Source organism: Crotalus tigris, unplaced genomic scaffold (assembly GCF_016545835.1).
Source record: "Crotalus tigris isolate CLP2741 ecotype Arizona unplaced genomic scaffold, ASM1654583v1 scf7180000024384.25900115:4084858, whole genome shotgun sequence".
Taxonomy (NCBI): Eukaryota; Metazoa; Chordata; class Lepidosauria; order Squamata; family Viperidae; genus Crotalus; species Crotalus tigris.
Window position 1 is genome coordinate 2,238,700 of NW_024100554.1, and position 17,932 is coordinate 2,256,631.

The following is a 17,932-nucleotide window of genomic DNA, read 5'->3' on the forward strand; positions in this document are numbered from 1 at the left end:
CTTAAAATTATACAAGACATTCGTGAGAGAGGTGGACTCAAGGTACCGAATTTGAAATTGTATTATGACGCTGTGGTCTTAACATTAATTAGTGATTGGGTTAATTTAACAAATGTAGAAATACTCCTCTTGGAGGGTTGGGATTTACTTTTTGGATGGGATGCCTATTTAATTTTTAATAAAAAAGTTGACCGGGTTTTTAAATCTCATATTATAAGGATTTCTTTACTGCGGGTTTGGAGGAAATATCACAGAAGTGATTCTAAAATACCATTATGGGCTATACCTTGGCATGCGATAGAGGGGATAAGGAGAGGAGTCAAGATGGATAGTGTTTCTTATGCACAATTGCTTAGATGGGATGGTAAAATTTGGCAGTTAAAATCTTTGGAAGATTTAGCACAAGAAAATATTATATATTCATGGTTTCAGTACAGACAAATAGCGGACAGATGGAAGATAGATCGTAATATGGGCTTGCTTAGAGAAGATGAAAATTTTGTTAAACAAGTAAAAGATCAAAGACGAACTCATATTAAGAGAATTTATGGGTTGCTAGTAGAATTGGACTCAGAATCAGAATTAATTAAAGAATGTATGATTAAATGGGCACAAAATTTTGGTGAACCAGTTCTACTAGATACCTGGGAAATTATCTGGGTGAGAAATGTTAAATTTACACAAGCCCAGAACTTAAGGGAGAACTTTTATAAAATGTTTTATAGATGGCACCTTGATCCACAAAAAATGTCTCGTATGTATCCTGACTTACAGCCCAAATGTTGGAGATGTGGTTGTTTGGACGCTACTTATTACCATATTTGGTGGTCGTGTAAAAATATAAAAGCCTTTTGGATTAAGATATGGTGGAATATTCAAAGAATTTTTAGAAGGAGGGTAAAATTTACCCCACAATTGTTTTTGCTAGGTATTGTTACTGATTGTGATACTAAGGAGGTTGTATTGATGTTAAATTTAATTACAGCCGCAAGGTTGTTAGTAGGGCAATATTGGAAGAAGGAATCTTTGCCTACTTTGCAAGAGTGGTTTTCTAAAGTATCCTATCTGGCGGAAATGGCAAAGATTTCGGCTTTTTTAAAGGATCAATCGCAAGAGAAGTTCTTTGTGGTATGGGAAAAATGGATAGATTTTATACAACATAAGTTGGATATAAAAAATATTATTTAGTTTTTCAATAACTTATATATAAATTTTAATATTGTATAGATTGTAATATTTTTTCTTTCTTTTTATATTTTTTATTATTATTTTACTTTCTTATATTTCCTTTCTTCTTTCTTTCTCTTTATTTTTTTTTCTTTTTAAGTATTTTTTTTTCCTTTCTTTAATATTTATGTTTATATAATTGTTAATTATTTTATTAGTTGTTTAAGTAATGTATTTAGATTTATGTATGGTTTATACTTTTTTTTTAAGAATTCAAGAAACTTTAATTAAGCCTATATTCAGCTCTGGGAAGGCTGAGGGAGGGAATGGGAGGGTTGAGGTGGGTTGGGGAGGGTTGTTTTTCTTCTTGTAAAAATTTTAAAAATTTTCAATAAAAAAAAGACCCCAAAATCGACAAATTATTTGCAGTTATTTTGTCAAACTTCCTTTCTTTTAGCGTATCTGGTAAGTTTTAAACCCATTTTTGTCACTCATTACATAGGTTTCTTTCAAAAATAATATTGCAGTTATAGCTCCTACATTTCTAATCAGACAAAAGGAGGAATAGCAACATCATTCTAATTAAACAATGTTATATAAAGGATCCATGCTAACTCTCATTCAAATACAATTCAATGAATCATTATTTATTTAAATTTACTGGCCACTAACTCCAGTGAGTCTGGAATTCTATGCAAGATGCAATTTATTTTTATCACACAGGAAGCAAGCAAGAAAGTAGTGTTTTTATTTTTCAACTGGGAATATTATCTTTCAAATGAGAGATCCTATTTTTCATTACTGCAAGTCATTTTTCCTCCATAAGAAAAGTTTAAAAGGAAAGCTGCAAGCAGAGTGGGCAAATGGCAAGGTAATTGAAAATACACCAAATTTTAACTATTCTATCTCAGATTTGGAACAGTCTGCTTCTGACTCTCGTTTTTACCACATGCAACATGCCTCTCTGCAAAAACGAAAGACAAGTTTGTAATATACAGTAAACTAATGTTAACACCAGGAAACTCAGAATTCTTATTAACATCTACTCGGCAGTCGGAGACGCCGGTAGCTTCCCCACAACTCATCCCGACTTGGAAGTTCGCTCCCACTTGAATGGGGCTTCCTTCCAAGTCCGAGCGTGGAGCCTCGAGCCCCCCACCCGAGATGCAACTCGAAACTCCTCTGGAAAAAAAAATGCCATTTCAAATGCTCCCAACTTCAATCTGCCAGGAATCCAGCACGACTCGTAGCAAGAGAGAAGGAAGAGGCCAACATTGTTCCTCATGCAATCAATTAAGACGCTTCTTTATACCTGGCCAAAGGGAAGCGAAAGGAAAGGAAAACAGAAGCCGCGTTTCGTGGACTCCGGTTCCCGATACTTTCTCCCACGCCTGCCGACAGCGTCCCGCCCAGTCTCGGTGGCTGCCTGGCATTTCCCTCGCCCGCCCTGAACTTTTACTCCCCGCCGCTGCCCGCGCTCCGCTCAGCGAATGAGCTGCGCCGCCTAGGTCCGACCAGGGGATCCCGATTCGGCTTCTGCCCCGGAGGGGAAAGAGGTAACGCGCCCCAAACAAGCCCACGCGAGGCAGGAGAAAAGGGAGCCAGCGAGGCGGGAAGGAGGCTCTTCCATCGCGGGGGGGGGGGAAGCAAAGCAGTGCATCCAAAGCCGGGAAAATGCCTAGTCGCAACCCCTCCGGCAGCCTTTACCTCGCACCGCAGAAACGCAATTCTTCTTTAATGCGCCATGCTCCGGCTGCTCAACGGAGGAAGCGCGGCGGCGGCAAGGAGCGAGCGAGCGAGCAGCCCCGAACGCGGCAGATTCTCACATAGGCTCAGGCTCCGCCGGAGACTCCAGCCACACCGCCTGCCTCCGGCTGACGTCAATGTCACTGTCACATGGCTCGCTGCGAACCCAAAGAGCATTGGTCGTCGTAGCAACCACAGCCCGGCGCTCTGAGATAATTCCGAGAGGTCATTTGTCAGACCCGCGTGTGCACGTTTGGAGCGCGGTCGGGGCTGACCTGGGTCCCTGGAGCTGTGGAAAATTGGGGGCGAGGGAGGACTGAAAGGGGGAAAAGGAGGCGAGACGGTGAATTAATTAAGATCTGCAGAATAACTACCGATTCGCCCAGCCCTTTGGGGTTCTGTAAACTGGGGAGCAGGAATGTTGCATGGCGCCCCCACTTCTTAATTTTTTCTCAAGGCATTCCCGGGTCGGGGAGATTTTTACCTCTTCCTTTCCTCCCTCTTTCCTTCCCTCCTTGCGCTTTTTTGTTTGCTTGTCTGCTTTTGTCAGTGGATTAGTGAAGGGAAAACTCCCCAAAATTTTGATTTTAGCCTTCGGGATTATATTTTAACTAATTATTTTAACTGTCATGATCCATCAATTCAAACTATTCAGTGAGACGTTATGCGCTTTGTGGAATGGCTGTTTCTTTGCTTCCCCTAAAACAACCGGGACAAACCAAATTCCTGGTTTGTCTTTTTAACACATACAAGCATAATTATTTATATTGGATTTTTATCAGCTATCTTTCCTGGCAAACGTTAGATTTTATTTTAAAATTCTAGAAATAAAAGTCAATAAGTAATGTTATAAAAATTCAAAGTACAAACATGCTCATGGTATATAAGTCCATAGAAAACACAATTTCCCAAGTTACTGCAGCAAAATAAGAGTACTACTGAGAAAGGCCTGTCTCTGGTCTTCATCAATTTGAATTTAAAGAAAAGACAAAAAAAAGGAAATAAACTAATATGGATCAGACCAAATGTTCCATTAACCTATGCAAAATGCTTCCTGTTTGCCATAGTTGACTATCAGATGCAACTAGTAGTCCATAAATAAGGACATAAGTTAATAGTCCTTTTCATATGCCATCTATCAGTTTAGAATTAAGAAACAATTTCATGGAGATTTCATTTAGTTATTATACCTAATAATAATCATAGTAGGAGTTAACAGTGAATTCATGGATGAGATATGCTAAAAAGAACGATCATATAATTGGAAAAGCAAATTAACATCTGATTTAATGTGTTAAAATTGTTGAAACAGTATTGAATTCTTGCCCATGTTTGATCTGGCTTGTTCTTAACAGAGAGATAACGAAAACTATATTTAAATACTTTGATCAAATGTTCCTTAGACTTATTAGTTTATATATTTTCAAGCAGATCTTTCTTTTTATTTCTACATAATTTAATTATTAATATATTTTAAACAATTCTGATATATTCAAATGTATTTAAACTAATATTTGTACTGGAATTTTATATTTAAGAAAGAAACATTCAAAAAAATCTCAACCATTTCTTTAATTCAGGAAAACAAAGATATCACAATCCATAAGAATTAACTAAAGATATTTACAGTATTTTTAGGATGAATCTGTTGGTCAACTTTATTGGGTGTCTTTGCTTATATGGGACAGTTGCTCTATTCATATAATAATTTCATAATTAAAAAATACAGAATATTAGATATTAATTCAGTGTAGATTTTTAGAAAAATTTCACATCACTGCTGGAATAGCAGTTGGTAAAAAAAAAAAAAAGGTCTTCTCAGCTATACCTCAGAAATCATAGAAATTCTCCCTGGCATGACTATGATGTTAAGAAAATGGTGAAATGTGCAGATCGCATAATGCAATTTCTAGCCTTGCATCATGATATATTTCAAAGACATCTATGTTTTTTATTAACTATAATAAATTCACTGTTAGAAAGAAGGACTATCTTGATTTTTTTATATATCTTCTTATTAGATTAAAAACAACCTGTGGAGTAGAAGCGACAATTTCTCAGAATTACTTGCAGGTTTCCATTAATTATATGAAAACTTCCAAAGCTTTCTAGTGATTCTGATTAAAGCTTGCAAAACTTTAAATTCCTGTGTTTACCCACAACATAATATGGAAAATAAGACTGACCAGTTCATGCTTTGTTGCTTTTGTGTATTTGGGGGGTGGGGAATCAGCTTTCAGCTTCCAAATACCGTTAATTTATGGGCTGCCTGAAGTGATACTTCCTAAGCAGTGATTTTGACATCTGACTGATTTTTTCCAGTCAGGCCATCGATTCCTCACATTTTATTTCTCTGAAAGAAAAGAAAAGCAATTGATGGTAAAGAACATCTCTTGAGTTCAATCTTACCCAATCTGGGTATCCTACAGATGAGTGGACTTCAACCCTCAAGTTCTCAAGAATGGTGGTGATGGTTGGGAATTCTGGACATTAAACCCTGCCCATCTGGAAGTTGCTTGCCTGCTTTAAATTTGAGTCCTTTGAATCCCACCCCCATTTTTTCAAAGACAAATATACTGTATCTTAGTTTAGGCGGCAAACCCAGTTTTACTGCCTTTTTGGTTACCATCCTATTCACCTGGATAAGAAAGGCTTTAGGCCTCTGCCCCAAATCCAACCTCATTAGAAGTATGTAATAGAATTTGTACATGTTCATTCTATAGAGAAGTGAAGCATTTTGTAATCATCTATAAAAGTTGTTATTAAAAGAACATTACTTCTATTTTTGAATGTTTTGTACCCAAAGCCTAAGATATAATTTTGTTCAGCAATGTATTTTCAAAATGGCATTATTGTATTTGTTCCCTAAATTGAGAACAGAGACAGGGAGGTGAATTTAATAGAATGCAGCTTGTATTATGATGGTAAAAATAAGAGTGCCCTTGTTGAGAAAACATTGTTTTTTGTTATCAAAAATGGTAAAAAAGCATTTTGACTAATGAAAGCTCTTGAACAAAAGCTGTAAAATAATTCACGGTTTTCCACTGACTGCATTATTGGAGAGCAAAAGAATGATTGTTTAAGTCAAGTCAAGTGGAAGGCAACTCCCCAGTGAATTATGAGACAATCCCAAGCTCTCCCTTTTACTTCCTACCTTTACTACTATTAATTTCAGTTCCCAGGGAAAAAACCTATAATCATCCCATTCCCCAGATCAGTAATTTATATTTACAGTTATGATACAATGTTATTTGAGAAGATGACAGTGTGTTTGTTTAAGTAAAAGAAAAAGAAAAAGAAAACAACCAGATGGGGCCTGACACCAAAAATTATGTTAATCCTCAAATATGAATAGGTAAGTTCCTGATCAAGACAGAGATGCAAAAGAAATTGATCATGGATTCTATCAAGAGCATATTTGTACATTTTGTTCCAAATGAACTTCATGTTATACTAACATTTAAACAGTCCGCCAGCATCTATCTTTCCATAATCAAAAATGCACAAAATACACTTTTTAAAACAGCTGTCAAAGAAATGAGCATACTTTTTTTTCGAATTAAGATCTCATGACTCAATCCTTACAGGCTCCAGGTAATTTACAGATATTAAAACAGCAATAAAATAAAATAATATTTCAAAACTTCAGTAACAAAATTAGAACAGCTAATATCTGATTAAAACATATGCATTCATACAATACAATAGAATGAACTGGTTCCATGGAGACCCAATCAGAGCTACAAAAAAAAAAGGTGGGTTGTTGAAACTTTAAGTATATTTCCACACATATCTTTAGTATAAATAAACCTTTTTATGCCTAAAAGCTGCCTCTACTGTGTACACTCACCTTATTTATCTTCTAGTAAACTCCAGGTGATCTGAACTCAGAAGAATAGAAGACAGAGTCAATATGCTGACTCTAAACCGCTTAGAGAGGGCTGTAAAGCACTATGAAGCAGTTTATAAGTCTAAGTCCTATTGCTATTTGATGCCTTGTTGCATGACAGAAAAGCAGATGCTGTATTTTCAAGACACATGTTTTCTATTCTTAGATTACACTTCTTCAAACAAAGGGAGAAAAGTGGAACTGAGCAACTGATACTCCTTTCACACAGCTACTCTCACCCCAACGGTCATTTCACAGAGAACCTGTTAACACCTCTCAAAATTCCAGATATGCCCTCCAGTCTAAAAGAATTAGAGACCCTTGAATGTTGTCCACATAAATAGACAGCAAATCCCTCAGAAGTCTTTGGCACACCAGCCATGGATTTAATCATGAACGTTGTTTCTTCTTTGATAGGAAGAAACACCATTTCTGAGAAGAAGCCGGTGATGCACGTATTTGAACTTCACTTAATACCGTGCTTCTATCTTGAGAAATAACAATTTTCATTATTATAGGTATTTTAAAAAATGACTCTCCCCTCCCTCTTCTAAAACATTTCTCTGCTCCGTACATGATAATAAATTTTAGGAACAGTTCCTATCTCTAACTGTACAGTAGATTATATTTAAAATGTTGCCATTATTTAACATCTCTGAAAGGTCCAAATGTTCACATTGTGTTTTGCCAGCACTGAAATTTTCTCATCACACCATCACGCATCATAGTTACATAAATCTGCCTGTTTTTATTTTAAGAAAGCAGTCCAACAGCCTTTTTCACTGCCATGTTTAATTGACCAGATCCAGTAACAAAATGTTATGCTATGTTGCCATTATTTTTCTCTTGGCACAGCAGTTTTGATTACTGTAAAACCTGTAGTGACAGAGTTATTGACAATAGGGATTTTTTTTAACTCTTGTCAGAATGTTGCAATCCATTTGGGATGATCAACAGCAGCAGAGTACAGGCTAGTCCTCAACTTACAACCAATCAAAGTTATGACCGACCTGAAAAGGGGGACTTACTACACAGATTTGGTCTTTGGATACTTGGCAACACAACACAACAGCCATTTGCAGCATCTTGCAATCACATGACCACTTATTTCTGGTTTTCAGCAAACTGCAACCATAGCAAACTATTGGTTTGTTTAATGAGCATGGTGTTCACTTAATAACCACTGAAAAAATGGTTGTAAAATCAGGTCAGTCACATGGCCAACCCTTTTTTATGATCGTTATGACATATGAGATTCTAGAAAGAGTACAGAGAAGAGCAACAAAGATGATTAGGGGACTGGAGGCTAAAACATATAAGGAATGGTTGCTGGAACTGGGTATGTCTACGGTAGTTTAACGAAGAGAAGGATGAGGGGGGACATGATAGCAGTGTTCCAATATCTCAGGGGCTGCCACAAAGAAGAGGGAGTCAAGCTATTCTCCAAAGCGCCTGAGGGCAGGACAAGAAGCAACGGATGGAAACTAATCAAGGAGAGAAGCAACCTAGAACTAAGGAGAAACTTCCTAACCAGTGGAACAACCTGCCTCCAGAAGCAGTGAATGCTCCAACACTGGAAGTTTTTAAGAAGAGACTGGACAGCCATTTGTCCGAAATGGTATAGGGTTTCCTGCCTGAGCAGGGGGTTGGACTCGATGACTTCCAATGTCCCTTCCAACTTCATGATGATGATGATGATGATGATGATGATGATGATGATGATGATGATGATGACTGTAATAGACAGGCTCCATTGTGGTCATATTGAGGACTACCTGTATTTTTATATTATGGCTGGTCAAAACATTGTTCACTATAGGCACATTTTTGCTGAAAGCTGGAAGTAAATGCTGGTTTTCAGCAAAACCATAGTAAAATGCAGTCATGTGACCACGGGATGCTGCAAGCGGCTATAAATGTGCCCAAATTATGGTCAGGTGACTACAGGGATCTAAAAAGCATTGGAACTTTGGATACAGGTCGTAAATCCCTTTTTTTCAGACAGTCGTAACTTCAGATGGTCGCTAAGCAAACGGTTGTAAGTTGAGGACTCTCTATATTTTTAGTTACTTACAACTGTTTCCTTAGCTGCCATCTGAAGTTATGACTGTCTGAAAAAGGGGGATTTACAACCCGGATCCAAAGCGCCAATAGTTTTTTTCTCTAAATCAGTAAACTACTTTCTTTCTCACATTCATGAATCTATCATCAGTTATATGCATAGCAAAATTTTAGTCTGCCTAACATAAAGCCACACTGCACTTCTCAAATTTGCACCATGTCATCTCTGCTATCGTTTCAATTCAGCCAAACGCACCCCTGATGTGACTCCAACACTGCAAATCTTTCTCAGAATTTTTCTATGTATTAACTCCAATGGTGGGATTCAACCGGTTCTCTGCGTCGATGCTGCTTCCAGAAGTCCATTCTGGGCCTTGGGCAAAAAAAAATTAGCTACCGGTTCTGCCAAACTGGTGCAAACCAGCTGAATCCCACCACTGATTAACTACCTATTCTCTATGTTTGCCAAATTAAAACTGCTAAATTCTAAAACCAAAGCATGGGAATAACACTAACATAAAAATGAAGAAAATAGAGAAAACACAAAACCTAACCACCTCAGAGAAAAAAAAACAGTTGTGGTAAGCAAAAATCTAGAATATGAGTAGTAATCCTTCAAATAAATAACAGTCTTTCAAATATAAAACAATCCATAATTATATGACCAGATGGTGTCTGTCAGCCATCATGAACTCCTGTCTTAAAGCTAAACATGACATGTTTCAATCGATAATAAATCCATCCACACCCAGCTGAACCTCCAAACTATACATTGTGAACACAAAACTAGTGGAAGCCCATCACCTGTATGAGAAAAAAGAATAATCACTGCTTCTTTTGATTATCTCTATCCTGACCTTTCTTTCAACCTCTTAAGGTATTATTTATCTAAGAGAGACAAATATCATCTACATTGAATTTGGACACAGCAACCAACTAGCTCTGCTTCTTTTTCTTGCTGCTATAGTTCATGACATTCCTCTCTCTTGTCTCTTTTAATCTTTCTCTCTTCAGCAAAGGACACTAGATTTGCTTCCTGCTGCCAGTTGAATAAATAAGTTCCAGCTGCCATAGTCAATCATAAAAGTTGCTTGACTTCCCTTTTTTACATTATTCAGGTAGTTTAATTCAAATTATTCCGAAAGGGGTGTGTGTAAGATATAGTACTTTCTTCTTGTACATGGGGAAAATGTTTTGATCAGATGCTTCATTCCCATCTCTCCTATCTGCAAAAATAATTGATAAAAAGTTCACATTGTGCAGAATTTTCAGAAGAGACTCTAATGAAAAACATGTGGCTTCTGGCCTGGAGCTTCAATTTAATAAGCATTTTTCTCCAGTTTGGTTAAAATGATATTCTTACTGCAACTGAAAAATTAACCATTCATTGAACAAAATGGGTTCAGTGTAAGATGGTCCTCTACAGCCACATAAATATATCTTTTCCCAAATTACCAGATTTCCAACAGAGATATTAGGTTTGCTGGAGAAATCAGTGGCAACAGAAGGAAATAATGCTTGTGGACCTTTATCACAGGCTTGGTACAAGCTGAACTAAATGAAGCTTGCAGTCTACAATTCCAGTTATGCCAGCATTCTTCTTTTCAGCAATATAATTTACAGTAGACCTAAAAATCTTCACTAATGTACTGCAAACCACTCATTCTAGCCCAGCGGTTCTCAACCTATGGGTCGCGACCCCATTTGGGATCTATCGACCATTTTTCGGGGGTCGCCAAAGGTGGCAATCCGCCATTTTTCCCGGCGCCGTGCATGCACACATCGCGCATGGGGGCGGCGCCGTGCACGCGCATCGCGCATGGGGGTGGCGCCGCGCATGCGCAGAACGTTTGTGTGACGGGGGTCGCCGTCACACAAACGTTGAGAAGCACTGTTCTAGCCATTACAGTAAGAGAACTATGTAAGTGTATGGCAGCAAAAAATCAAAAGGAGACGCTACCAGACCCACTCATAAACCCACTAAAAGATTCAGCCATTTCTTCTGGCTCTCTCTGCTTATCTAAAAGTTGTACTTGAAGACATCCTCTGTTTTTGTTGGGGCTTTTTTGTTGCTGTTTTTTTTTTGTCAGTCTTTTTTTTTTTTTGAGAGAGAGAGAGAGAGAGAGAGAGAGAGAGAGAGAGAGAGAGAGAGAGAGAAAGTCTAGATCAGTGTTTCCCAAACTTGACAATTTTAAGGCATGTGGACTTCAACTTGACAATTTTAAGGCATGTGGACTTCAACTCCCAGAATTCCACAGCCAGCAATGCTGGCTGTGGAATTCTGGGAGTTGAAGTCCACATGCCTTAAAATTGTCAAGTTTGGGAAACACTGGTCTAGATTAATATTACAAATGATCATAATTTGATGTCCATTGTCACTCCTGCTATAGAAATTAAAACATGCTGCAGGGCTCAAATATACAAAGAATTTTAACAAGATCCTACTTTAGGGGTGATCTCTGGAAATATACATATCTGAAGCAAACAATGGGTGAACCAGATATTTTTTGTATGATGCTCCCTTTTGTTCCTTCTTGCAGACACCCTTTAAAGCAGTCAGTTACAAAAAAAGGACACATAGTTCTTCCAGGAGAACTATCCTGTATAGACCTCAAAAGGTTGCTCATCCATCATCTCCTTGAAGAGCTGACAAATATCTGCTTTAAAGGTAAATAATTACAGGTCAGGGTCTTAAAATTACCTACCAATAGTTGTCAAAGCAAGCTGAGAAGGCCCACAAAAATCTATACATTACAGAAATTAGATATGGTGCCAGAAGGAAAAAAAAATGGTGCATTCTGAGTCGGAACTAAAGAATGCAGAAAATAGGCAGTCACTTGAAGCAGAGGAATCTATTTCCAAGAGCAATAATACAGACAAAAATGCCAGATCAACTTTCTTGGGCGCAAGAAAGTTGAAGGGAAATTTGGAAGTAAAACCTCAACCTGTCTGAAGAAAGTCAGGCTGCATTAAACATTAGATATAAAAATAGTGTAGACCTGTGTAAGCAAATAGGAAGTCAAAGAATAATTTTATGAAAAGCGTTAAACACACTTTAATCTAGTGCTATCCATGAAAATTCTCCTTCAATCTTTTTCACCATTCAGTCTGGTGGGACATAGTGCTTTTAAATTCTATTTCAAAGAAGAAAGGGACATTAGTGAAATTCTGACATTAATCATTTTTTCTTGCACATATCTGCTATCTTGCAGATATGTGCAAGAAAATACTGATGATGAGTGAATGTCCTCATTTAGTGACTGCCTTCCAGACAATAATTTGCAGTTAAGATGGTGATGAAAAAATAAGTTTGTGTCCAGTTCCTTTCATTTGCAACTTTGTAAGTCTGTGAACCAAAGGCAAGCTGAACTAAGATTATAAGCACAATCATGAGTTCATGAGGGTGAAGGAGAAAAATAGCAAGATTTTATAGCACACTCTTCCCCTATGCTGCCAACCCAGATTCTCATGATAGATCTACCTTACTCTTTAACGGAGTGCTTGTTTTGCCATCAGTCTAGCTCCTTGCTACCCTCCACCATATTTCAGGAACATTTTACTCACTCTTTCAGCTTATAGGTATTGTTTCATTCCAAGCCCCATGATTAAAGAACAGTAAGAAGTAAGAATTGGGATTTATTTATTTTACTTTTAATTATTATATTTGTTTGCCGGCCATCTCACCACGATATGATTCTTGATCTTGAACATATACATTATTTCACATTCAATCTGAGCTTACGGGAGTTAATCCATCCAAATCCAATTTAAGAATAGTAAGGCATTAGTAAGGAGACCCTGGAGGACCTTGAACACCTGAACAGGCCCATCGCCCATTTTGTATTGTTGCATTTTTATTTATATCAATTATTTACCTATTAAATAGAAATACATAAAATAACAAGATATATTTTAATTTTTTAATTTTTAATTTGATTTATTTGTTCTCTCTTTCAGTGATGTGATCATCAAAAACATTACATCTATAGATATGACTCTTGGCTTGTTTCTTGACTTCTAAAATGGCATGATATTGGATCCAGACTTTTTTATTATTATTCATTTATTTATTTATATTCCACCTTTATTATTTTTTATAAATAACTCAAGGCAACGAGCTTATCTAATGCTTCTCCTAAAAGTACTTTTTAAAGAGGCAACTGGCCTCTCTTTGTTTTTCCCCGAAGACATTTCGCTTCTCATCCAAGAAGCTTCTTCAGTTCAGAACTAAACAAGCTTCTTGGATGAGAAGGGAAACATCTTCAAGAAAAACAAAGGAAGTCCAGTTTCCTCTTGAAAAAGCACCTTTGGGACAACCATGACCTGGTTGACTGAGAATCTCGATAGACATATCTAATGTTCTTTCTTCTTCCTATTTTCCCCACAACAACAACCTTGTGAGAAGGATTGGGCTGAGAGAGAGTGACTGGCCCAAAGTCATCCAGCTGGCTTTCATTGCTAAGGTGGGACTTGAACTCATGATCTCCCAGTTTGTAGCCTGGTGTCTTAACCACTAGATCAAACTCTTTTGCCATAGCTGCATATTGTTCAGACCTTACAGAATGTAGTTCTCTCACAAATCTTGTATAAAGATATAGGAAATGACATTAATTGAATTGTGTTTTTGCTTTCATTTGACAAACACTTATTAAGCAGTCTTCCAAGTTCCCCAGCAATTTTTCTCTAGCCAGAGTGGAAGAAAGAGGTCAAGAACTATTGTTTTGGGAGATTTATGGTCCAACCTGAGAGGGCAGCAGGACCAGTAATGGGATTCAGCCAGTTTGCACCACTTCAGCAGAACCGGTAGCTAATTTTTTGTTGCCCAGGCCCAGAATGGACTTCTGGAAGCAGCATCCACACAGAGAACCGGTTGTTCACATATTTGAATCCCACCACGGAGCAGGACACTTGATTGCCTCTCTTTCTCAAAATATAGAGAAGAAAAATCTTATTCAGAGCAAAAGTTGCTCACCCTCCAGATGCAAAGGGAACTTAGATGACCTGAGGTCAACATATGTATGATGGTAAACAGCAGGAGAAGAAAGGCCTTTTCTAACAGAACAGAGGGGGAGCATTTAATAATGTGAAGAATCTAACATCTGCTCCTCTCCTTGAAATAGTGACTGAAAAGGAAAGATAATAGAAGGAGAACATCCAGCTAAAGAATCTAATTCAGTACTTATGGGAAGGAAAATGTACTTGCTCTTCATAGAATTATAGCTCCATAATAAAAGAGAAGTGTTGAATAAATTAGAGCAAAAGTAGATTATAATCTATGTTCTATATTTGGGTCTGTGAATGTGTGCGTGAGAGAGAAAGAGATGTTTTTCAAGCTTTTTTTATTTTGTCTTTGCCTTAATTATATTTCTTCACATGCAGCTATAGCAAAACTCAATAACCATAATGTGCTTTGGCTGCTGTTTGGAAAGATTATTCAATTCTCTCAAACTGATCCATTAAAACAGATATTTTTAACATCAAATGGTTTAATATGACAAAGGGAGAGAACCATTAAATCTATGACTGGAGAACAATCTTATTAACTGTATTTAATTCAATGTAAATGAAGTCAAATCACATTTTATTTTTGTCCTGGCTCTATCCACTCTTTTTTGAAATATGCCCTCCCACACACAACTCTGAACAAGTGTGGCCCTTATTTCAGAAATAGTTTTCTAGCTCAGGTGTATAGTTACCCAGATTGATGGAATTTAAGTAGCCAGATCTTTTGAAATAAGAACATATGGCACTCACAACTAATTGGATGCCATTTGTGCAACTAGCAGGTGCATGAAGATTCCTTTTTAATTGGATTAAATACCTAGTTCAGGGGAGAGCTGGATAAGGCTTAGTAGAGAAGAAGGTTATGTTCTTTAAAGCTTTTCTTTCTTCCTCTCTGGTTGCAATCCAGATCGTTCCATGATAATCCTTACCACTTTCTACAGGGGGACGATCGAGAGCATCCTGTCATATAGCATCACAGTCTGGTTTGGAAGCATCACTGCTTCAGACAGGAAGATGGTGCAGAGAGTGGTGAGGATGGCCAAAAAGATCATTGGCAGTTCCCTCCCTTCCATCCAGGACATAGCACAAAAATGTTGCTTTAGCAGGGTCCATAAGATTATCTGGGACACTACACATCCTCCTCACGACCTGTTTTCCTTGTTACCTCCTTGGAGGAGGCTTTATGGTATCCGTAGCAGAACATCCAGATTCAGCCAGAGTTTCATTCCATACAGCATTAACCTTGTGAACTCTCAAGCTTCCTCCTTCCATTATATATTCAAGATGGACAGTATTTAATATGTATTTGTTATGTATATGTAGGGGTGTGGGTCTATACATATGTTGTATATAGTATGTTTAGATGTGTATCATGTATGTGTTTCACTTTGAGAGCGGGCAACTAAATTTCATTTTTGATGAAATTATCTTACAATGTTTATTTACATTTAGGGAAAAAGATCTGTTGGTGCGAATATATAAAAACAGCACATACACACACACACAAACACACTGCTTTTATATGAAAAATACTGTCACAAAGAACAGCCCAACCAATAGAATTTAAGAACAACAATCAACACAATATAACTTCATATGAAGTAACAAAATTGGTAACATATGAATAACAAAATGATTTTCAAAATAGGGAAATGAAAATGTGTTAATTAATTAAATGTAAGAAATGCATGTGGCTGTCCAACTTGAGATTGCAACTCTGGGTGGCTTATTAAAAAACAGCTCAGGAAAAAAACCAAGACCAGGTTAACAATTCTATTAAAATAAAAATAAATATTTCACAGGTACTTGATCAGGAACTTGTTGAATAGGTGATCAAGAAAAGTCCTTGCTGGGCACAACATTCCAAAGGAAGAATATTATCATCAATAAGTCTTTTTTTCTAATAGCTGTCCACTTTGCCTCCTTCAGTGGGAATACCTAGAGAAGATCCTTGGGTGAAGACCTTAGAATCCTAATAAGTAATTATAGAATAAGATTCTCCTTTGGATACTTTGTAATCATGAGTTTTGGGCTAGATATTATCTTCAACCTCCCAAAATAGCACTGCAGAAATATGGTAGCAAAATGGCCAAATAATAGGACTGTGATATTCTAACATTTTATTGAGAATTATGGCTCATATTGGAAGCAGGCAGTTAGTTCTTCAGGCTCAAAATCAGCCTGAAAAATGACTATTTTTCAGGATACAGGGATTAAAGATAGGAAGCAGTTAGTCTCTCAGACACCTTCCATTCCTATCTCTAGCCTTAAAACAAACAAACAAACAAAAATGAAACAAATAGGAAATGCCCCTTTAGGCATTTCTACCACAACACTGGAGGGTCTCTAAAAGTTCACAAGATTGAGCTGAAACTGAAGCTCCAGCTTTCAGTATTGCTCATTTCCTGCTTCATAGCTGGAGGCTAAGACCTTGAACTAAATGCAGGACCATATATTACAACACATTGCTCACCAGTGACACTGTTATCTTCCAGATATTGCCCATATTCAGGCATTATGAAGGAAGCAGCATAACTGGCCTGTATCACCATAGCTTTGGATAGATTTACTCATTAGCTCCTCCCTCTGATATCTGCGCACCAAGAGAGGAGTCATTGTGCATTTGCATAATCAAACTAGGGTTATCCATTCAACAGAGCCTAACTCCCAGGCTGTCCAGCTGTGAGCTTCAATGTCTGAGGGTTCAGATGTTAGTAGACTTCAACTCCCAGAACTGAAATCCCAGAAGTCCACTCATCTTAAAAACTACTATTATAGATGTTTAAGATAGGATTAAAATAGTAAGCAGTAGAAAACCACATATGCATTGATGGTCTCTTTAAGGCAACACCTTTCTGGTCTAAGTGCAAAGCTTTCTTTCTCATTTCCTTCCTGTAGTGAGTGACCTGTTATACTTGAGCATCATGTATAACCACAAAAAGCAGCAATGGGTTAGTGGTTTTGCTTCTAGATTTTAGCAGCAAATTATTTTGTTTCTAGAAAAATGTATATGTGCAAGACAAAAAACAAGAGAGGGTTTTCATTCTTTTGCCACCTTTTTGAAAGCAAAATACATTCAGATTAAGTTGCAAAACCGCTTCAGAAAAGAAGTGTGGGGATGAGGCGGAGCACAGTTTTGTGACGTATCTATCCTACGGCCAGCCAGTGCTATGCAAAATTGTCTTGCTACTGAAAACTACACAATCAGTTTCAGTAGAAAAATCTATAAGATCAGTGTTTATCTAGTAGAACAGTGTCACTCAATCTTGGCAACTTTAAGAAGTCTGGACTTCAGCTCCCAGAATTCTCTGGCTAATGTGTTGGCAAGGGAATTCTGGGAGTTAAGATCTAAACATCTTAAAGTTGCTAAGGTTGAAAAATACTTCATTGGAATAATCTTCAGTGTTTTATTCACTAAACATGATCAGTGGTTGGTTTTCTGGCTGGGTACGATGTAGTTGTGTCTATTTAGTGGAAGCTGGCTTCTAGATTTTATAGTCTGTGGCTGATTTGCATACTTTCTTGGTCAATCAGGTACCATAATATTGGGTGTCTCAGCACTGTGTTCCCCAGAAATGGCCTCAAGACAATTCTAATGAACAAATCTAGGTCACTCGCCTGAAGCCTGAGATATCCAGGGATTTCAAATTTGATAAACTGCTAATGAAATTTGGTGTTGTTAATACCATACACATGTGCACACACACACACATCCATGACAACATGGAATTGAAGACAAATTCCATGCTAGGTTTGTTTTTTTTATATTTAAAATAAACCAAAGTTTATGAGTGAGCTTTCTTCCAATATATAATGTTATCACCACCTATAATAAATACTGTACATGACATCAATCCTAAAAACTAAAAAAAAATCCTTGCTTGCATGCAAGGAAGTTGATGTCTTTTTGTCTTGCTTATGAATCTTAAAAATATACAATTGAATAAAACGCTCATACCTGAAAGATATGAATTTTGATTTGCATCTTCCAATTACTGTATTACACTCTACTTCTGTAGTACAATCATGGTACCATTCCTCTTGAGATTCATATGGACCCCACCC

The 17,932-nt window shown here is 37.3% G+C and overlaps 1 protein-coding gene across 2 annotated transcripts in view; it reads right to left on the reverse strand.

Annotated features, from left to right (window-relative positions):
• The window catches only part of NCALD (neurocalcin delta), a 65,084-nt gene extending 62,024 nt beyond the window's left edge, over positions 1–3,060 (reverse strand). Inside the window, exon 1 of one of the 2 annotated variants that reach the window (XM_039328871.1) lies at positions 2,875–3,060. The gene's annotated coding sequence lies outside the window, so the exon portion shown is untranslated. The remainder of the gene's footprint in view (positions 1–2,874) is intronic. The other variant, XM_039328868.1, reaches the window with a different exon arrangement.
• Between the last annotated feature and the right edge of the window lie 14,872 nt (positions 3,061–17,932).